We start from the raw sequence: 6,000 nt of genomic DNA, 5'->3' as shown, positions 1-6,000 counted from the left end.
CACTCAAAACCTTGCACAGGAATATAAGGCTGCATGTCAGTATGCTTGCTGTAGGAGTCAAGGAAAGCTAGGATATGCTAAAAAGTTTTAGCAGATTCTACAGTGCTTCATTTATAGGGAGAGCCACTCTTCCCGGGGCTGAGGACAGAAGAATTTCCAGCAACTTATACATATTTTCCTGCACAAAAACTCTGCCTAAAAACCCCAGGCTGAAGCCATTCACCTTAGGAGATCCTGATGTGACTTAAAATCCTTAGCCACTGCAGAGAAAGAGTCTTGTACCACACAGTCATCTGGTAATGAGGCAAATGTAAGAAGCAGAGCCATTGGAATGTCTTGAACAGCACAGATCCCTGTACAAGCAGCTCAGGCTCACCTGCTCCGAGGAAGAAGCTTCCACTTGAGTCTGCAGCACAGTGGCTGAAGTGAGGGATACCACAGGCTGGCTGAGCCTTGTAAGTGCTGCTGAGTCTGAGGAGTCATCCCTCAGCCTGATTACCTGAGGGCTCCACATCAATCAACCAGGGCTCAGCCAATCCACAAGCAGAGGTCTATCCAGGTGATCCCAAGGCCAGCAATATAGGCTCCCCATGAGAGCAGCCATTCTAGTCTGCTCAATGTTGCTACCTCACTGGGAGGAAGGAGAACACTGTTTCTTCTTCCTGGGGGGAGACATCAGAGTTTGGCCAAGGAATATTGGTTTGTTCCAGCTCCAAATTTGTCTGAGGGGCCGAATGATCCAAGGAGGTACCCAGTGCTGAACTGGGCCTCGTGGCCTGCTTCACAAGTTCCTAGCCACCTGTGTTCTTTTCTTGAGAGATTTGCAGCTAGAACACCTGTCTTTAATGTTCTTGTCTCCCAGGCATAAGCATCATGTGTGGGGTTACTGTTGGGCTAGCTAGCCTACATGACAGACAAACTCTGGTGATTGCATCCCACCAGGATAATTATCTACCCTAAATAACCCTAAACTAAACTAAAACTAAGGTACCACTAAGCTAACTAATTATATACAACAAAATCCCAGAAAGACTGAGATAGAAAAGTGTGAGGTAAATACCACACAGAATGTTCTGATTCTAGCGGTAAGTGATGAAAATGAATGGTGAGTTACGACAATGCTGCCATTAAATAGCTGGGGCGGAAAGAGGAGGGGGAAGAGTGGAAAGCTAAGGGCCACAGGTCACGAGCACTACCTCTACAGGTCCTGCTTGGCAAAGTTCTCTGGCTTTGGTGCACTGATCACACACACACACACACACCTGAGTGGAATACACATCTGGAAATTACTTAAAGATGAACAGATAGATATATCCTTGTCTCCAAGACCTTACAGTCTAAAGAGATGTCTGCACTACAGTCATGGACTGTGACTGCAGTTAATGTAGACATACCCAAACTAGCTTTAATCTAGCTAGCTCAGGTATTGGCACAATGAATCTACTGTAGCGTGACTTCATCGTGGGCTGTACAAGCCTACCCAGAACCATGGGTAATCACTTTTGTGGCAAGTCTACATTGAATCCTGTGCTGTTGTGCCGCCACTATATTTAAACTAGCTAGATCAAAGCTAGTTCAGGCATGTCTACACAAATTGCAACCACATTCTTGATTGCAGTCTAGACATACCTGAAGACCCTGATCCTTCAGTGAGCTTTGTGCCTACATGGTGACCAGAGTCATTGCTCACTGCAAAACCATTGTTTAAGAAATGCAATGGAAATCAATACAATTTACTTTTAAATTTGTTTTAATCACATTTTAACAATAAAAGACTAAGTGCAACAGGTAAAGGAATGCATTCTATCTTTGCTTGAATAGAGGTATTAACAGACAAAAAACTAATAGCTAGAATGGAAGCTTTTTGTGAATTCATTTGGGTTTTTTACTATACTCAGAACTCAACAGGCTTGTGAAAAAACAATTACAAAATACCAGACTCATCATAGTGTGTATATTAATATTCACTTAGAGTACAGTTCATCTAAAAATCATTTTATTTACACTCTGATTATGTATTTCTATATTATATCAATGAGATAGAAAATCTATTGAAACGTCTGTAGAAATTCTCAATATTGTTTCCTAGGTATTTGTGTAAAATGCAAAAGTTTACAAATAACTAAATATGAAGAAAACTTCAAATATTTTATAGCAAAAACTAGACATTCTGTTTTTAAAATTGTGTCTGTAAAGTTAGCCTTCTAAGGGTATGTCTACACTATGAAATTAGGTCAATTTTATAGAAGTTGATTTTTAGAAATCAATTTTATGCAGTCGATTGCATATGTCCCCACTAAGCACATTAAGTCGGCGGAGTGCATCCTCTCTACCATAGCTAGCATCGACTTATGGAGCAGTGTACTGTGGGTAGCTATCCCACAGTTCCCACAGTCTACACTGCCCATTGGAATTCTGGGTTAAGCTCCCAATGCCTGATGGGGCAAAAACATTGTTGTGGGTAGTTTTGGGTACATGTCGTCAGTCGTCCTTCCCTCTGTTAAAGCAATGGCAGACAATCATTTTGCGCCTTTTTTCTTGGGTTACCCATGCAGACACCATACCACGGCAAGCATGGAGCCCGCTCAGCTCACCGTCACTGCTGCTGTTGTGGGCAAGTCTACTGTGGGGGCGGCTGTGATCCAAATAGACAATGCAATCATTGACATTCTGTTATCAAGGGTAATGACTCTGGGAAATGTGCGGGCCTTTTCAGATTTTAGGTGCATTATATTCCTGTCCTTTGTCACTGGTGAAGAAGTCTTGCAGCCGTACATTCCAGTCTGGTCGGTGCCGTAACACCCCACAGCACTTCTGTGGTTGACACATGTAACAGCTCTAGAGCTCTTGCTCTTTTGCCTTGGCTGAGGTACCTTGCCCTACAAGGACCTCCAAGCATTCGACACAGAAGCACCTACAGCAGCTGGCATTGCTACGCACCAACAGCTCCTTGTCTTCACAGCAGACGGTGCAGTAGGACTGGTACCCGTCCTCGTTGGACATGTAGAAGAGTTCCAGGAATAGATCCCTGCAAGTCTGGCAAAGGCCCCCCCTCAAACAGCGGGTGGAATGTGGCTGGTTTTTTTTCTCATTTAAAAGCTCTCTGGTGCTGTTTGCTGACTAGGTCAGACCTCAGCACAACCAACATTCCCATTGTTATTGCTGCTTGCTGTGTGCTCCATAATACCTGTGAGAGTAAGGGGAAGACGTTTGTGGTGGGGTGGGAGGTAGGTTGAGGCAAATTGCCTGGCATCTTATTTTGAGCAGCCAGACACCAGGGCGATTAGAAGAACACAGCAAGGTGTGCTGCACACCAGAGAGGCTTTGAAAACCAGTTTCATAACGGGCCAGGCTTCGGTGTGACAGTTGTGTGTGTTTCTCCTTGATGCAAACCCATCGCCTTTGTTGATTTTAATTCCCTATAAGCCAACCACCCTGCCTCCCTTTGAAATAAAGTAACTATTGTTTTGAAACCATGCATTCTTTCTTTATTAATTTTTTTTTAAAAGATAGAGGTAATGGACAAGGTGGTCCAAGTGGGGTGGGAGAGGAGGAAAGGACAAGGCCACATTGCTTATTGTAGCCACATTAAAAATCAGAGTGTTTGAATGACAGCCTTCTGTTGCTTGGGCCATCCTCTACAGTGTAGTGGCTGGGTGCCCGGAGCCTCCCCCTCCCTCCCCCCCGCGTTCTTGGGTGTCTTGGTGAGGAGGCCATGGAACATGGGGAGGAGGGTAGGTGATTATACAATGGATGCAGTGTGGGTCTGTGCTCTTGTTGGCTTTCCTGCAGCTCCAACAGATGCTTCATCATGTCCGTTTGTTCCCCCACCAGAAGCTTCATCATGTCTGCTGGCTCCCCCATTAGCCTCAGCATCGCATCCTGCCTCCGCTCTTCACGCTCACTTAATTCTTTCCTGGCCTCTGCCACTGAATGCCTCCATGCATTAAGCTGTGCCCTATCAGTGTGGGAGGACTGCATGAGCTCGGAAAACACGTCATCACGAGTGCACTTTTTTCACCTTCTAATCTGTGATAACCTCAGGGACGGAGATGATAGGAGGGACTGCATGGTCACCTGTGCTGCTGAGTGCTGCTGAGTTTGCCACACTGACCAAACAGGAAATGAATTCAGAAGTTCCTGGAGCTTTTCCTATGCACCTGGCTAGTGCATTGGAGTTCAAAGTGCTGTCCAGAGCCATCAGAATGGAGCACTCTGGGATAGCTCCCGGAGGCCAATACCGTCGATTTGCGTCTGCACTACCTCAAATTCAACCCAGCAAGGTCAATTTTAGCGCTACTCCCCTCGTCGGGGAGGAGTACAGAAGTTGATTTTAAGAGCCCTTTAGGTCGACGGAATGGGGTTGGTTGTGTGGAAGCAGTCATTTTTAAATCGACCTAACGCGGCTAAATTCGACCTAACCCCATAGTGTAGACCAGGACTAAGACTATAGTTAAGTACCTAAATAAGATGATTACACTGGTCTACAATTTTTGAGAAGTCGTCTGCTTCAGAGATAAAATGTACTATTTATTATGCATTTTGATGTGCTGAATTCAAATATGACAATTAAAACAACTGATTGGCTACAGTTTCTAAGATATTTAAGATTTTACATTTTATGTCTATGTATATTGTGTGGATAGTAGAGTTTTAATCATAAATTGTAAACCTAGGTCTTTTCATGTGTTTATGGCTGCTTTACATAATATTTCACCTGTCCTGTTTATGTAACACTTTAAAAATCAGCAAAAGGGTTATATAAATAAAATTTATTATGAAACAAAAGGCAAAAAACTATTATGTACATAGTTTAGTCCTATTCAGTGTCTACTCGGTGCTTCTTGGCTTCCCTCTTGTATTCATTAAATGGAGCATCTCTTGTCACTGTCCAGCATTGATGGGCTCCATTTGCCCTGATATCATTTCTCCATTGTTGCAATGTCCTGGTGAAATCGCTCGCCGTGCTCGTAGCTCACTGCTCCACAGTTCGCTGGAAAAACATCTAGATGAGAGTGCAAAACATGTATCTTTAGTGACATGTTGCAACCAAGGCTTTTGTATGCCTTGAGGAGGTTTTCCACCAACAACCTGTAGTTGTCTGCCTTGTTGTTTATGAGAAAATTTACTGCCACTAACTGGAAGACTTTCCATGCTGTCTTTTCCTTGCCAAGCAGTGCATGGTCAAATGCATCATCTCGAAGAAGATCACGAATCTGAGGACCAACAAAGACACCTTCTTTTATCTTAGTTTCACTTAACCTTGGAAATTTTCCATGGAGCTACTTGAAAACTGCTTGTGTTTTGTCAATGGCCTTGACAAAGTTCTTCATCAGACCCAGCTTGATGTGTAAGGGTGGTAACAAAATCTTCCTTGATTCAACAAGTGGTGGATGCTGAACACTTTTCCTCCCAGGCTCCAATGACTGTCGGAGTGGCCAATCTTTCTTGATGTAGTGGGAATCTCTTGCACGACTATCCCATTCGCAGAGAAAACAGCAGTACTTTATGTATCCAGTCTGCAGACCAAGCAAGAGAGCAACAACCTTCAAATCGCCACAAAGCTGCCAGTGATGTTGGTCATAGTTTATGCACCTCAAAAGTTGTTTCATGTTGTCATAGGTTTCCTTCATAGGACTGCATGACCAACTGGAATTGATGGCTAAACATTGCCATTATGCAGTAAAACAGCTTTAAGACTCGTCTTCGATGAATCTGTCTGAGACCAATACAGGTTCGAATGAGGATCAAGTGGAAGGGGGGAAATTGAGACAGAGGTAGATTGCAATTCAAAAACAGGTGGCCGTTTATTGATGGGGAAAAAATCACAACTTGGGCTGGGAAGGAGCACTTTTACCAACCAACAATACAAATTCAAACAAGTAACCAACCAGAAATATCACCAGAGCAGTAATATAAAACAAGCTATATACATTTAACAACAAGGAATCAGATAATCTACAATCAACTATTTACCAAAAACCAGAACAAACATGCAAA

Source organism: Chrysemys picta, chromosome 5, assembly GCF_011386835.1.
Source record: "Chrysemys picta bellii isolate R12L10 chromosome 5, ASM1138683v2, whole genome shotgun sequence".
In the NCBI taxonomy this organism is placed as follows: Eukaryota; Metazoa; Chordata; order Testudines; family Emydidae; genus Chrysemys; species Chrysemys picta.
This window is presented reverse-complemented; position numbering follows the sequence as displayed.